The following is a 17,173-nucleotide window of genomic DNA, read 5'->3' as shown; positions in this document are numbered from 1 at the left end:
CAGCCTCCACTCCCCTGCTGCCGTTTTCCTGCCTGCTGTCCTCCTCAAACACCAGCAGACGTCACAGAGCGAGGATGCTCTCACAGCTGATCGCCGCGGGCTGTTTCTCTCTGAGGTGCATCTTTAGTACGCCGCATATTAAAAATAGTAAAAAAAAAAATATCCGACCGGAGCGTTGACCTAAGATATGATTTTGACTCTCTGGCGTGAATACGTTTCCCAGGCACACAACTAGCTTTCTTCTCAGTCTTAAATTCAGCATTTTAATGTTGCATTTATTGAGCTATATTATGTTTTTTTTCTTGTATTTATTCCTATTTGTCCTTGTGTCTTTGAAACAATATGTTCCTGTCTCCGCTAGCTCTGCAGTAAGTCCAGCATCCCGACGATTAATGTTCATTAGCCCAAAACAGGCACTGTATACGAGAACATTGTAAAAAGCTGCTTGATTAAGGTTAGCACGAGAATGAATATAAAACATATGTTACATATGTTACATGATCTCCATAAAAAGCCTCTTCATGGGGCGCTGGTGGCACAGTGGCAGTGCATGCGTCTCCATGTATCGAGGCTATAGTCCTTGCACAGGACTCAGAGACACTGTCCCCGCTCTCTCTCCCTGGTTTCCGACCCTGTCCACTGTCCTCCTCTGCAATAAAAGGTTTAAAAAAAAGGCCCAAAATAAATCTTTGAAAAAAAGTTCATAAACAAATGCATCCTAAAAATCAGCTTCAAATCCGGAGAACAGAAAAAGTGTTTGTAACAGCGGACAGCCAGGCCCTTTAATGCACCTGTGTAAGTAAAAGTAGAGTTGTGAATTACAGCCCTGTAAAACGCCGATCTTTAAAAAGCATTATATTTTACAGCATATATATAGAGCGCTTTTATGTACTGCACAACAGAGCTGTTTACAACAGTGCTTCCCTTTAGCGGCTGATCTTGCGTTGAGGGCTCTGAGTCATTTTAAATAAGTAGTGATTTGTTAATAAAGTTGCGATGAGGCGACTCCTCCAAGCACAAATTCTTGAGCTGGTTTAAAAACCGTGGACACTCATGGTTACGGAAATTTACTGACTCGACTCTTCATATCGGTTAGGTTTTCTCTCACGGCATTTCTGCTGAACTCTGATAACCTGGTGCAGCATCAACAGAGCAGCATTCATACTGCTCTTTAGCTCTGAGTAAGTTATTTAAAATACACTTCTCTGACCTGAACACAATGCATGATAATAACTATCATGATGATTCCCTTTTTTTTGGGATTTTATAGCATCACCCCATGACCTTTTTTTTTTTTCCTTTTTTTTTTTTTATATACTTTATTAATCCCGCGAGGGGAAATTCGGTTTTCACTCTGCATTAATGGAGAGGTCTCAGAGTGAGGGGGCTGCCCACAGAGAGCACTCCAGAGCAGTTTTTGGGGTTCGGTGCCTTGCTCAGGGGCACCTCGGCAGTGCTCAGGAGGTGGAGTGGCACCTCTCCAGCTACCAGACCAGTTTCCGGACTTGGTCCGTGCCGGGACTTGAACCGGCGACCCTCCGGTTCCCAACCCAAGTCCCTACAGACTGAGCTACCGCCGCCCTGTAAATAGCGCTCAGTTCAAGAACCTGCTAACATTGGGGAGGCGGGGTTTATGAACTCTACTGCAGCCAGTCAGCAGTGGGAGCTCTACCTCTTTTGGCTGTTTTGGGTCTAGAACAGAGTTTGCAGAAGCATTAGTTCATGTTCGTTCTTTAGTACAGTGTTTACAGAGGGAGGCGCAGCGTCCGTGAGAAATGTAGCCTTCATCCTGGTTCTGTGCCCAGCCGCCACGTACATCCATCCCGCCCGTCCAAACAGTTGTGAGTGAGTGCAGGCTGGGTGTCTTCTGCTGTGTTTGAGGACACTGGAGCCCAGATGGTTAGTGGTGCTGCCAGATCAATTACCAGCAGCTCACCAGCAGAGAGAGCAGAGCGCGGCACTTAGCTTCCAGGGCCAATTGAACTGAGCGCTATTTGAACTTTTACATATTGTCAGAGCACGCTGTGACATTAAAGACTCACTAACTTAATGCCACATGTGCACCAGTAGGACACTTTGTTTGGATTTTGTTATTTTACCCTTCAGCTTCGTTTTTTTAATTGCTTGTTCCGAACAGCCATCATGGTAACCACATGAAGCAAACAGCTGTGCGTGTTGAGTGGTTGAGATAAAGTGTTTGCCAAAAGAAAATACTGAAGGCGTTTTTCTTTTTTAGAGTTAAAATGTTTGTTTAAAAAAATGATCTCTATCACCAATGGCCATAATTGAGCTTTGTGCAGACACGCTGATTGCAACGAGGAGTCTTTAAAATGTTTTATACAATAAATGCAAGTTGGAAAGAACTGTCACTGTATGATGCCAGGGAATTTAATTTTTAACAAAGAGAAGCCATGCATGCCGTTTCCCCGTCTCTTGATGCATCGCCATGGAAACCAAATCAAAGCCAAAGGTCTGGACTTAACACACATTTATGAGACTGATAAGACCACATATAAATCTTGGACTCTTACATTGGGCCTTGTTAATTATCATGTTTGTTTTAAAGTGTCTGGTTGTAAATCCTTTGATCATGTATATAAAACCCTCTATTTCAGCCCTGCTCAGAACAGGCTGTTTCTGTGTCTGTAGCTTTAAATATGTAAATGAGCTGTGTCTGACCACGCCCCCTCTCTGGAAGGGCTCGGGTGTACTCGCTGCTTTCTGGCTCCATGTCCTATTGTTTACGGTGAGAGGGCAGACTCAGAGGGCAGAACAAACACCTAGCTGTGGGAGTGTCACCCACCTGGGGGAGGGGCTACTGCCCTTTGTGATGTCATGAAGGGAAAATCTCCAAACGGCCTGTTTGAGCACACATTTTCTGAAAAGTGGAGCAGGCAGAAGACGGAGGGGGTTTGTAGGCGGGTCATCAGTGTTTGAAAACCTCTGTAAAGTGTATTTTGCATATGTGACCTTTAATCAATATGAACGATAACTCTTATGCAGATGTCACTTTCCTGTCTTCAGTTTGGTTTTCTGAACACAAATAATCAGTTTAATGAAGTCTGAATCAATTCCACTAAAAGTTTTTCCAATGTAGAACATTAGCTTAATGCATCTTAATAGTAATTGTAATTATTTTCTTGCAGCCAATTTGAGTGCATCCAAGCTAATGTTTCACCACCCATTACTCCAGGGTGCCCCCGCTTTTTTTCTTTTTCAAAAACAAAAGTAATGTTTTCCCGTCCAATCAAAGTCAGTTAATAATTCTAACTTTCCAAAATGTTAAACCAATTATTTGCTTTCCCAAGAATAACCTTTCTGTTCTGAATGTCGTAAAGTTTAGGGCACTGTCGAGAAACTCTCTCCTGTCTGAGCCTTGTTCTTCACGCTGCTCTCCTCACACCCCAAACTTTGATATTTTTATCATTTCAAATCAACCCCTCTCCCCTGAGAAGAGTTCAAACCCATAGAAAGCTTTGTACCTCAGCTGGAAGTATTTGATCTCCTATGCCCTTAGAAAAGCCCTACATGGAATACCCTGGTTTTCAAGTAGAGATCCCAGAAGCAACAAAAAAAACAAGCCTTAGCAGTGACCTCTCCTTGGATTCTAAAACAGCTGAACTATACAGAGGAAAGTCATCTTTCTGCAACAACTTTCAGTCTGACTCTTTTACCTCAGGATGACAAGAATTCAGAAGATATCGTCTTCAACGGGTGATAGTTTTCCTGAAAGAGTTTGATAATGCTAGCTTCATATTGCACATGAACTGTTGTTGAGTCCTTGAATTAAACAGCTTTTATACACAAGGGGAGGAGCCGGCCATCCCGTCCGTGTAAACACAGCTCTGACAACAACACAGCCAGCGGGACTCGAGCTTCTCCCTCACTGTAGACAGTCAGGACTCAGAGACACATTCACACAGGAGAGAATGGACTTCGGTTGTATTTATATGTAACATGTCACAAATTCCTACTTTACTGTTAGTGAGTGTTTTCTTTTATAGATTATTGCTTTTTTTCTTCTTTTACTTAAAAAGAAAACCAAGTGATGCATCTCACACAAATGAAGAAACATGGTTTCAGTTTAAATGTGTAACACATGTAAATGTAACTGAGTGAATTCTGCAGAGCTCCCGCTGTCCTTTTCTCAGGAATCAATCCAACCAAAAGTCTATTTTCATTCCACTTCTTAAGTGTTTTTCTGAGCTGTTTGATTTGTCTCGAGTGTTTGGAATAACCTGCAGAGAGGGAGGTACACACAGGGATGTGCTCTGCATTGTCTCCGCAAACAGCAGCCGGCTTCAGATAGGGATCAGAGACCAGGATTGGACGAGGTGAGTATGACTGAAGACAAAGTGCTTTAATCACTTCCCCCAGGCCCCCGTAGAGTGTCGCCGATTATCATCAGAGAACATCTGAAATATGTGTGCGCCTGCCCCGAGGCTTATCACACCTGGGGAGGAATCTGTCTTTTCTCCAGTCTCCACACTGACCTTGAGTGACGATGCAGCAAAGGGATGTTTGAATCGCTCACTCTCATCCCGACGCGTTTTCTCTTTCTCAGAAGACGCAGAGACGTCGCTCTGCAGCAGGACGAGGAGCTGAAGACACTCAGAGGTTGACATTTAGCTTCCAGGAGTCCTGGAGACAGGAGGATTGTGGAGACTGTGTGGATAAAGGACACCACCAACTTAAGTCCATGTTTGCTTTGTAGCACTGGAACACTCATAAACACAGTCTGACTGTTTGATGTGACATTTTGGACCAAAATGACCAGATGGAAGTTGCTCCACTTTAAGGTTAAGGTTAAAAAACACCAGTTAAATCTCAAACACAGGAAGCAGAGATGTGCTTGTAAACTGCTTGGGGCTCCAGGCCACTGAAGCCCTGAGTATCCTTTTAACTAAAAGCACACCAACGTGTAAAATCAGCCTTGCATGTCCTGCGGTGGTTCGGAGCACATTGGCCTCAGATAATAACGCTACGAGTCTCTGAGATGCAGTTCGCATATATCGGCCCCCTGGCAGTGGATTTTACAAACTGTGCCTTTAATTTTGTTGTCCAGTTGTAGGTGATGAAAAATCGTCGACATCATGTTGTAATGGTTTTGGGTCCGTTGCTCGGTTAAGGCCGTGGAGAGTGGAGGAAAACAGCAGGCAGGAACTCACTTCCGCACAAATGCTGGGATTCAAACACTCGTCGTTTATTAAATAAACACTCCAACCTTATCAAGCCCGCTTGTACAGCTACCATCATTTCATACATGAACAAAATAGTGCCATACTTAACCATCACTGTTGTTCTGAGAAGAAAAGAAAACAGGAACGAAGCAAAATACGTCCGACCAGCGTAGTGTGCGTATCGTCACTCAAAAAGCAGGAAGCACAGGCGCTGCTTGATGACGTCACTACTAAGCGACACAGTATACACCTTGTTAAAGGTACATCCCATAATCTCAACTGTTACAATGTTTCCGTCTTAAATAACAGTCGTATATATCGTCACATGAGGCTTTTGAAGTTTGGTAACTCAGTTAAGGGTCAGAGTTGACCGCCATGTCTTTTGGCTAATGCATTTACTAAGTACTTTAACGAACCATACTTACAAAAAATCATTTTCCCTTTTAACGTTTAGTAATTTCAGGATTCAGATCTTCATGTTCTACATCTTAACAACGTCTACATGATATGTTTTATAGAATTCAAGGGTCTCACAAGCAGAGCGTGCATTTGTCAGAGAGTCTTGTTGGAGCATTCACTGACTGCACTCTGGGCGATAAAGCTCAGCAGCATGTAGGTCCTGATGTAGTGTCTTTAAGTAGCTGTCTATTAAGCTTCCATCGAGCGTGAGCTGCAGCCGCGTCTGAGTACGACCAGTGGATAGGAACATCGCCGTGAGAGCACATTACAGAGCACGGCTACTCTTAACTGTCCATAAAGTGAGGTGCTGCCATTTGAATAGCACTCTGGGTAATTATGGTCGGCAGCTCATCCTCCGTCAGCTCCGCGGATGAGTCTGTCTCCTTCTTTCAATTTCCTGCCTGGTTGAGGACGCCGACGGATCTGTGGAGAGGACGAGGCTGCAAAGCGGCGCGGCAAAGAGCTTTATAATTAAAAGTCTTTGCAAAGTGAGGAGGAGAAACTCGTTCTTCAGCGTTCCCCTCTCTGAAAAAGAAAGAAAATCGATGATTTAAAGGTTTATTTATACCAGCCTGTGGTGTATCCAAGCGAGCGGTTCAATAAATAAGTTAATTCGGATTTCGTGTTGTTGCATTTTAGAATGTCATCAGTCACAGAATAGTGATCAGAGCTAATTTGAATCACACAGGGTTACGACAGATTATGCATCCGATTTGGACATGATCCAGAATTAAATGTGTCAACAAACAACCAGGATCACAAGCGCACATTCAGAGGAAGAAAAGGTTGAAATAATGAAGCCCATGTGGGAGACTGCAGTACCTACAGTGTCCACTTGAGGCTGGCTGCAAAACCCCACAGTCCAAAGACACGCTGGTGAGGTGAAATGGTGTGAATGGGAGAGTGGCAGGTCGTCTGTCTCTGTGATTGGCTGGCGGACGCTCAGGGTTTGTCGCCTTGTGACAGCCGGGAATCATCTCCAGCCACGCCCTCCGACCCGACCCTGAACGGGAAAAGCAGTATGGATAAAGGATAACAAAGCTGCAGCCTCCTTCAATGCTCCTGGCTGAATCATATCACTGCCAAACATTCTGTAGCTTCTAGTTATTTTGAGCCCTGAATATTAAAATGAAAAGACCTCAGGCTTTTAAATGGAAACGTTTTTGTTCCTCATCTGATGTTTATGATCATTTCTGGCTTCACAATAATAAATGTAAAAAGAAAAGTGTTTTTCTCTTTGTCTCTTTGTCTGTGGCTGATTTCACGCTCTGCCTCCAGGTTTACTTTGAACTTTTAACAACCTTCACATGTGAACACTTTGCCATTTTATTTAGATTTGCCCGTGACCCCCAATTTATAATCCGCCTCATTGAAAAGTCATTACTGGTCTTGTCTGCTTGATTAGATCTGTGTGCCTTTGATTCAGTGGCTGATTTCACTCTGAGTGGGCGTGTGTGTGTGTGTGTGTGTGTGTGTGTGTGTGTGTGTGTGTGTGTGGAGGGGCTGTACATGTGTTACAGTTCACAGATCTGTGTGTGTGTGTGTGTGTGTGTGTGTGGAGGGGCTGTACATGTGTTACAGTTCACAGATCTGTGTGTGTGTGTGTGTGTGTGTGTGTGGAGGGGCTGTACATGTGTTACAGTTCACAGATCTGTGTGTGTGTGTGTGTGTGTGTGTGTGGAGGGGCTGTACATGTGTTACAGTTCACAGATCTCTGTGTGTGTGTGTGTGTGTGTGTGTGTGTGTGTACACGCTGCATTCGTCTGCCTGAATCACATTTGTAATTTCCTCTCAGAGTCCCCTCTGCATTCAAACAGCTGCTCGCTGGTCAAACAACATGTTAGGATGTACGACGGCTACAAAACACAATCAAGCGTTTGAACGCCAACTTGTTTTTTCGAACCAACTTCCAAAACTTCTTTTAAGCCTTTTTCACAAACGCGTTCCTTTAAACGTTTGGATACTTTAACGAAGACTGCCCCTTCATTCCTCCTGATCTCCATCCTCCCGAATGTTTGATTTGAAGAAGCCCATTTTCATTACGATTAAGAGGCAGCAAATGATGAAATTCACAACTGTCAAAAAAAAAAAGGAATCACAATGTGAGCAAAAGAGCGGAGGACATCATACTGCAGAACAGAATCCAGCGTGCAGCTGTTTAACTACGTGCACGGAGATCGCAGCGGTCGCGTGCACGCCGTCTATGGTCCAGCATCGATTCACTTTATATGGAATAAACTTCACCACCCCGTCCCACTTGGTCGAGGAAACACTCTCGGTTATATCCTGCTGTTATCAGAGCTGCTCTCTCCAATTTCTGCAGAAACTCTGGATCAAGTTGTCTGTTCAAACAAACAGCTAACCCCAAACACTTCAGAAGTCCTGACGGGGTTTCGTACAGGTGTGAAAGCATTATTTAATTGCGAAATTTATTTATTTACTTATTTTTTTTATTGAAGTTGAAATGTTCTTAAAGTAACAAACTGAACAGACTAAATGACATTATTTTCAGGAAAGAGAATCACTCATCACGTTGTTCCCAGTTTGTGCTTTCTCAGAGCACTTCAAGTAATCGAGTTAGCGGATGCACATTAATACTTTGCTACAGGCGTGTAAACAGCTTTTCCCTCACTGCAAATACTGATTAAAACATAGTACAATCAGAGATAAAATGGAGCAGAATCATTCCTGAGGGAATCTCTGCGTATGTGGTAATTATGCTGCATGAGCATCATCGTCATCCTGCTCTCCTGCTGTCTGCTTTTATGACTGTGAAATCTCTTCTTTACACTTTGAATTGGTTCGATTTCAAACACGTTTCTGTCAATACTCAGACGACAACTTTCTGTCTCAACATTTCCGTCACGTTGCAAACTCATATTGTCTCCGCATGATGAAGAAAAAGTACAAACACGTGCTATTTTGAAAAATGTGACATTTGTGCAAACCTCTGCCTCATTTGCTTTATGAGATACCTTTGGCAAACGGAGAAGCGAAAAGGGCAACTTTCACAGCTCCTTGAGATGAAAAAGTGCCTTTTTTTCCAAACTGTGCACAGAAAACAAACAATTACATTCTTGACTGCCTTTATTTACTCCATGATTGAGCAGTGCAGGCAGACAGGAGCGGGCAGATTAATTAACTAGTGCCTGAAAACCTTTATTCTCAGAGCGTTGTCACATTGATGGATGGCTGATTAAAGTCAATGAGATGGCTATCAGTACACAAGAGCAAACCAGTCCAAACAACAAGAAAGCGGGAGAAGCTGTGCCTTACCTCGAGGGAGGGAATCAAAAAATGAAAGTGAACACACAAATGCAGGTGTACTGTTAGTGAGCGGGAGAAGTCTTTGTGCGTGCGGACACTGCTGCATCAAGAAGAAGAGCTAGTAATTGGGGATGAAGGAGGCGGAGGCTGAGAGTGCAGCGTATCATGCCAGCTACGGTTTAAATTGCCTGGCTTGTGCGTCTTTTGATGAGCTTTCTCATTAGGGGTCTATACAGCCCAGACTTTGGAAATATCACAAAATTAATTAAAATGATAGGAATGGAGAAAGTGGGCTGCCAATGACAGGACGGCAGAGGGTCTGCATAATCATTGTTCTGATCAGAGCCCTATTGTCTGCCCATGAATGTGCCTGTTGACGACGGCCAGCCGCCTCTTATATGTTTATCTGGATTCCTGGGCGGCTAGCTTGTTTCCAGCGAGCTGCCGTTGATAGAGCATTCAGCTCCCATCGCTGTGAAGAGGTTCAAAGGCTTCATTTAGTCGCCCAGAGAGAGAGAGAGAGAGAGAGAGAGAGCGAGCGAGTGAGAGAGCTCACCAGGCTGTGTTCAGCTGGTTTTATCTGCTAGTTTTCAGATCCAGATAGTGAGATTCTGACTGTGTTCATATCTGTCCTTTCTCTCACACAGGCTGGCTTACCCGTGTCGTGCAGAGAAAAAAAAAACACAAAATCCTCAAATCCATCGTCTCCTCCTTTGTCGATTCCTCAGACTTTACACTACAGATTTATCCACATTCATTACTGCTACCTCTACCGTGCATTATCCTGCTTCAGTCCTGCATTAGCTCTGCAGAAGATATAGCAGTGGACTCGCAGCAGATACATTCAAAGCTTCCCTTGTCAATGATTTTAAATAAAGTACGACTTGAATGACTTCCAGTAAATTGAGGAGCAACAAACCCACCCAGTCGTTACACCTCACTGCGGTCCAGCTCCGTATCTATGAATCCATGGACAGAAATAATGGGACAAAAAAATCTGGATCTGAATAAGAGCGCTTTCCGTAAATGCGTGAAGAGACCGAGCCCATCGAGCGAGGGGCGTGGTTCATTCTTTATTACCTTCCATGTAAACGATTAACAGCTGTGTTGAAAACTTGATTCTGATTGGCTAATTACGCACAGCAACGGCCTGATGCTCCTCAACAGATGACCGTTGTTAGGAAGAATTATCCCACAGTCTAAAGTACATATCTCCAGAAAGAAGACTGGTTGGTTTGATGTCAGTCGGATTACTGTGAGGAGAAAAAAGAGAGGGAGAGGACAGTCATGGAGAAAAGAGCTCCGGAGACGGACTGTGGCTCGAGCTGTGGAAACATGAGCATTGACTAGAGAGGGAGCGGACGTCGCCGTCGTGCACGCCGCTGATGGACTGTGGGAATTGATTGTTTGTTCTTCATGCAGGACAAATATATAGTGCTGAGCTTGCAGCTTAATTAGGAGAACAGAAGGAGAAGCATTGTTTGCGATGCACCATGGAGATCAATTTAGAAAAAAGGGGCCGACACACATCCAAAGAGACAGATGTGAGAGAGGAGAATGACATTTCTGGTGCATGGCGAGGGGGTGAGCAGAGGGACATCTGGGGTCTCCTAGCCGCCACCCCCCCAAAAATAAACAAGGGACTTTATCATAAGACCTTTTATAAGACCTTTTCTTATTGCAGCAGTAAAGGTTTGTCACTAACACGTCATAAAATCATGAAACAACTTTGAGACTCTCTCAGACACGTTGAGTCTCTCTTTCCTCTTTGTAATATCTTCAGGACAGTTGTTTCTGCGGTACCTCTGATCTGGAGTCTCTAACCTACACACAGTGCAGGAGGCTTCATGGATCGATTGCTCAGGTCTGACTGTATGTTAGTATCCATTTAAATTGCTTTTTTCTTTAATTTAAATCAGAGAAATAAATCCATAAATACGACTTTCCTGACTTCATTTCTTCCTATGCTCCACTTTGAAAGATTGTTTTTCACCTTATTTCACTGTAAGCCTGTAAAGCTTCTTCTCTGTGGTATAAATAGAAAGCGGTGAGTTGCCTTTAAAGCTTTAATGTGCTGTTTACTGAGCCTGGACGTTTCTAACAGAATAATCACACACTTAAACAGAGTTCATTATAATAAGCTCATGAATTGATGAACCTTAAAATCGGTTCTGAATTGACTGATTCAATTTGCATTTATATTATTCATTAGACAAACATTTGAAAAAATGTATTAATTAATATTAGTAAAAGTAAAGACAGAGTTTTATTCTGTGTTAATGATGAATTTATTTAATAAAAAAAAAAGTTTTTCAATCACATTTGTAATTATAGATGTGCACAATTTGAATAGTTCCGCATCACCCTGATTTTTTTTCACCTGTGAGCCAATGGCCTGAAAGCAGGCAGTGCAGTGCACCTGTTGCGTGTACAGCTGTTACGTGTACGTGCGCGTGTCCGTGTCCGCCGGCTCGGAAGTCGGCTCGGAGACCCGTGGTCGAGAAATATGGGTCAGGATCCTCCACCTCACGAACCTCCGCCGTTCACGAACTTCTCCCGGTACCGGAGGTACGTTTTGTTTGGTGTCCGTCAGAGATGTTTGACTTGGTATGAGGCCTCACTCCTTGCTTTTTGTTTAGTCCGAATTTTGTATTCAAAGAAGATTTGTGGCTGACAGGAGGGCTCACTCCTCTGTTTTTTTTTGTTTTTTTCTTGAACACTGACTTGAACTGAAATAAGATGACTGAAGTGATATTGTGGAATTTTGAGTTTGCTCATTGGAGCCACTTTTGCCTAAACAGGTCGAAAAGCTGCAATTAGATCAACTTTCTTTGTTTAAGATTTCAAACTAAAAGTCTGCTACACTGTCCTTGGACAAGGAGCGATGTGCCTGTTATCATGATTTTATTTAAGTCCTTATTGAGGGAGAAAACAAATGTGCAAAGGTGCCGATGTAAACGATACAAATAAAACAAGAACAGCAAGAAATAAAACAGGAAGTGCAACAAGTTAATGTGAACACACAGATCAGAAGGGGAGAGGAGAGAGAAATCATGCTCGGGTCCACAGTGAAAACACCCTATAGTGGTTTTCAACTCAAAGCAAAGAATAAATTGTGAGTGTAACTGTGTCTCGTAGCTATTTCAATGTCTGGACGATAATATGGAACAGCAGTGTCATACAGGCGGCTGAGAGGCTATGACCAGCTCTGCTTTCATAACAGCACTGCTTCTCTTGGTCGAATTATTCCACATTGAACGTATACTTCACTCCACATTTTCAGGCAGCCGAGTCAGAGAGCACTTCTATTCTGCACAAGGACATCACCTTTAAAATCCTGCTTTTGGGTCGGTTCAAAGATGTCTCACCTGAGGTCGAGGTCCCGGCTCTTCCAGGATGTGGATGCTCCATTTTTCTGCCTGCAGACGTCTCTGTGTCATTATTGGCTTTAAAGGTGAAAGCATTTCTGGGCTTTTTATGTTTTCACTGAGGACTGCAGTTTTTTTGTTTTTTTTTCCAGACATGTTTTTATTTATTTATTTTCAGAAATGTCTTGATCGACTAAATAAAAACAGTTCCTCACACTGAAGCAGCTCAGTGGCTGTTTTACTTTAGTATGTGAATGTTCTTTTTTTTTTCATCTTAGTAACTCTCTTTGCATCTCTCTTTCCTGCACTCTAAAAAGATTATCTTTGACCGTACCTTGAAAGTCTGTTTGAGTAGATAAAATCTTCAACTTGTACTTTATTTGTCCCTGAAGGGCGATTGGTTTCGCAGTAAGGCATCACAGACGAAATACATTAAAGAAGCTAACACAGTAAAACGTAGGAGGCACTGAATACAGCAGCCTTCAATAAACAACAGTGATCCCTGACTGAGATCTTTGCAGCTTCCTTTAGAATAAAAAGTGCTGAGTCAGCATGAAAGATATCAAATATTCATCACTGGTTGGTATCACACAATCAAACACAGTCAAATAAATACCAAAACAAAAGCACAATGTTTCCAACAGATTGAGACCAAAGAGACACAGATGAGTCGCTGGAGCAACCTTCACTTGATTTTTCTTAAATTTATTTTTTAACCCTCCTGTTGTCTGTTGTCAAAATGACCCGCCACTGTGTTAAAACCCCCCAAAAAATCCTCTTAACGATATTTTTTTAACTTGAAATTTTATGACTTTGCCTAGATTGGCACCAACAGTAGAAAAAGTGAAATGTTGCTTTTATTCACATTTCCATGTAAGCTGTACAAAAAAAGGTACAAAGGTGGTCTTCGGGTCAAAATGACCCGTGAGACAAAAAGAGTTGAAATCAAGGTCACAGAGTTATTTACACGCCACAGAATGTTACAATGTTTAGTTGTTTTCGTCAAGCAGTTGCAGAAGTGGTCTTCTCGCGGACTACTGTGCCTTTGATCAGTCTCAGATCAATTAGCAGTAAACGTGAACAAGACAGTAGCAGAAGTAAATGACACAAAGGCGTTCTCGCAGACTGCAGAGCTCTTTCTCTGTGGATTTCCAGAGATTATAAAGGGGCTGCAGATGACAGGGCCCCGAATTCTGTCTGTGCCGAAGCCATGAGTGTGCGATATAACGTTGAAGAGGCTCTAGAGCTGATTTTTTCAGATGTCCAGCAAGACAACTCTGATTCAGAAGAAGAAGTGGAGGATGTATCAGAAGAAGAAGATGGGGAGGAATACAACCCAGAGCATGCTGAATCATCTTCAGAAGAAGAAGAAAACCCTGAAGCTGAAAGAGAGACCTTCCTTTCAAAAAATGGCAAAATAACATGGTCCTCAGCAGCATATGACCAACACGGCAGGCATGCAGAACTTGGAAAATGCAAATCTATACCGGGAAGACGGCTAGTGGATGCCCAGAGAAGAACCAGGGGATGCGAGTTGTGCTTGATGTGACAGAGGGACTGAGGGGTCACAATGTCACATGTGACAACTTCTTCACATCTTATGAACTTGGACAGCAGCTCCTGAAGAGGAAGATCACCATGGTTGGTACAGTTCGAAAGAACAAGCCTGAGCTCCCACCAGTCATCATCCTAGACTACAACCGCAACAAGGGAGGTGTGGACAACTTAGATAAGGTGATTGGAACATACAGCTGCAGAAGGATGACTGCCCGCTGGCCCCTGGTCATCTTCCACAACATCATTGATGTTTCCTCCTACAATGCCTTTGTGATTTGGAGGGAGATCAACCCGACCTGGATGTCTTGTAAGTAGAACAAGAGGAGGGTGTTCCTGGAGCAGCTGGGAAAGGCACTTGTAATTCCACTCATTGAAAGAAGGAAGCATGTCCCTCGCACAGAAGCCTCAGCAGCAGTTGTGAAGGCTATTCAGAGTGCTGGAGCTCCTGATCAACCTGAGGATCTAGCTACCACAGCCACTTCCCCAGCTAGGGCAAGTAAGAGGAAGAGATGTCAGTTCTGCCTTCAAAAGAAGGACTGTAAAACACATACTGTGTGCTGCAGGTGTAAGAAATATATCTGCAAAGGCTGCGCACTTGCATACTGCCCTACATGTGGCAATTAGTTCAATGGGTTATGTTATTTTTCATATTTTTGTATTGTATATTGTCTTAAATTGTTCACTGAAAAAAAAAGAAAGAAAGAGAAAATTAAGAAACTGAGTCATTGGGATGAATAAAACTTCATTCAAAACTCTTTTCTTTTCATAACCTATAGAAATGAAGTGAAGGGGGAAAACTCAGGTATTCACACATTTTGTGGTGAATGACAAGTTGTTTCTTCAAACAAGATGAAATTTGGTGTTTAAATTCAATTAAGCTGCTTATATTAGGGGTTTAGTGAAGACGGGTCATTTTGACCCGGAGGACACGGGGTGTATACAGAAAAAGAGGACAACAGGAGGGTTAAATCAATACGATGGATTGCACATATCTGGAGGTGATTTTTTTTTTCTATGAACAGAAAAAGTGACAAACTGATTCTATCGCTCCTTACACATCTTAAACTGTGTTATAGGATAGCTGATGAGGGCTTTATTCAGGGCTCACTCTGCAAAGAAATATGCATTCATTTTTTTAAATGTAAAAACATCTCGAGATGAATTAGAAAATTCAACGGGCTGTTAATGAAATAATCAAACAAGTCAAACTTTACAGCAGAAATAAACGAGTTTACAGGCTGGCACTAAAAACAGTCTTGGTCTCATTGGCTCATTTCTTCATCCATGACAACTGAACTGAGCTGCATGTTTATGCAACTACTCTGTTTGGATGACATCAAGGCTTAAAGTTGTGCATGATTAGGGGCGTGGCCTCTTTGACTGACAGCTGAGAACTGCGTCCTTTCTGCGAGGTATGATCTCAGCTAATTCAATCGTTGAACATCAGGTGTGTGTTTCTTTTTTTTAAATGCAAACATGTAAAGATTTCTGGCACTACCAGGATATTCAAGAAGTCTCAGCTCAGGTTTGCTTGACGAGTGAATTTCGAGTGACGTTTCCCCGGCTTTTACACTTTTATTTCTTTGTCAGTCAATTCTTAAGAGTTGGGATTGTTGTTGACTTTTCAGCGGAGAGGTAAAGACATAAGGTGTAGTGATTTATGGTGATGTGGTTATTTTAAATTCCCTGATGTGTGTTGTAGAGTTGTGGGAGCGAGTTCACTACGTTTCATGAGTTCTCCCTTCTTCTCTTCTTCCATCACATCGGTTTCAATCTGCCTGAAACCTGAGAGTACACTTAGCTCATTAGCCTGCTAATGCTTTAGCGTCATCTGTTGAATCTTCAGCTTTGATAGTTTCATGTTAGGAAGTTCCCTGGTCACTTCAGGCTGCAGTAAAACCAACATGGCGGCTGCCAAAAGCGGAGAAACCAGTGGGTGACACAGTGGTTTGTTCATCTATTATTAACGCTGTCTTTGTTAATGATACAGATTCATCTTGAAATATTACTTTTAGGTTATATTATCTAAGTAAATATCCTGTGAGTTGCTAAAAGCAAAAGTGACAGACACTGACTTTCTGGCTTTGTTTAGACAGGAGCGGATTCCAGGTCCTCCTCTGATCTCACTGCAGTCCTCCTCCTCTTTGCTCCTTTCTGCACGGCTCTGTCTGTGGCTGGGGGGGAATTTAAGGTTTATTTGAGGCGAGCAGTAAAGACCTCATTCCATCTGTTTAATTACAGTGGAGATTAGCAGATTATTTTTGCATTACCGGCGCCTGCCGCTCCTCATCACATGGGCGACCCAGAGGGAAGGCTGCGCCGCTCTGACTGAGAATCACCAGCTAACTTCAGAACTGCTGAAAAACTCTCTTCAGCCAACAAGTAGCCGACGGTGCATGACGTACATCCACGTAGTTCTTTTATTAAGATTTAAAATCAGAGGTACATTTCAGTGTTTTTTATGTTCTATTCCACACTCGTGCCGCGTTCTCCTCGATCGTTGTGTTTTCACAGCTAGCAGCGCGTGCCGTCTCCACTGCGTGCTTCTCACGCCACTATCACCTGCTCTGTTTCAAATACACTGCGAGTGTGCTGCAGGTGGACAGAATGTAACAACCCGGAGAGGAAGTCAAACAAGGACAAGCACAGGGCCTCCTGTCATTTTAATAAAAAATAAATGCAAAGCAGAGGTGCTGGTGGTGTCAGTATTTTAACCAACTTTTCCCCTTATAATTCCACAGTAAACGTGAGTGAGTAGACGCCTCCTGCGGGGGTCTGTTGGGATTGTGAAATAATTCTTTCCTCACTGCAGAAAGATTTGAGCAGCAGCAGGAGGATGCAGACTTCAGGCACAGATACAAAACAGGATGTATTTTGTTCTTGATGTGAGCTCTTCACTTTCGTTTTTAAAAAGTTTTCTAAAGTAAATTGTCTGTTATTATATTATCTATGTCTGCATCTGCATCCTACCAGCTCTCGTGACAGAAGATACAGCCAACAGCTGTAATTAGTGGATTTCTCTAAACTCTTACACAACGAAAACTTAGTTGGTGTACAGTCTAATTTTATAATCAAAAATGTCTCTTCAAACTTAATAATCCACCTTTACCTGACAAGTCTAGAAGAACGTCTTATTACAAGACTTCAATAAAAGAAAAGACCTAAATTGCTTTCAAAGTAAAACTATTATTATATCATATATCTTTAAATATGGTACCTTTAAATCTCGACATGCCAGGTGATTATGGCACAGGTGACATTTTTGAGTAGAAATGTGAGTTTTTGCTGTGAAATAGAAATATGTATCTTATATCTTACTCAGACTTACAGTGACATTTTCTT

The 17,173-nt window shown here is 42.6% G+C and overlaps 1 long non-coding RNA gene across 1 annotated transcript; it reads left to right on the top strand.

Moving 5' to 3' along the window:
- Window positions 1-11,301: 11,301 nt before the first annotated feature.
- Window positions 11,302-16,477, top strand: LOC306839948. The gene is made up of 4 exons (XR_013781276.1): window positions 11,302-11,474; window positions 12,190-12,360; window positions 16,073-16,242; window positions 16,346-16,477. It is a non-coding gene; the product is annotated as an uncharacterized lncRNA (long non-coding RNA).
- The last annotated feature ends 696 nt before the right edge of the window (window positions 16,478-17,173 follow it).

Source organism: Symphodus melops, assembly GCF_947650265.1.
Source record: "Symphodus melops genome assembly, chromosome: 18".
Classification (NCBI taxonomy): domain Eukaryota; kingdom Metazoa; phylum Chordata; class Actinopteri; order Labriformes; family Labridae; genus Symphodus; species Symphodus melops.
Note: the sequence above shows the minus strand (reverse complement) of the source record. Positions and strands in the feature narration are given on the sequence as shown.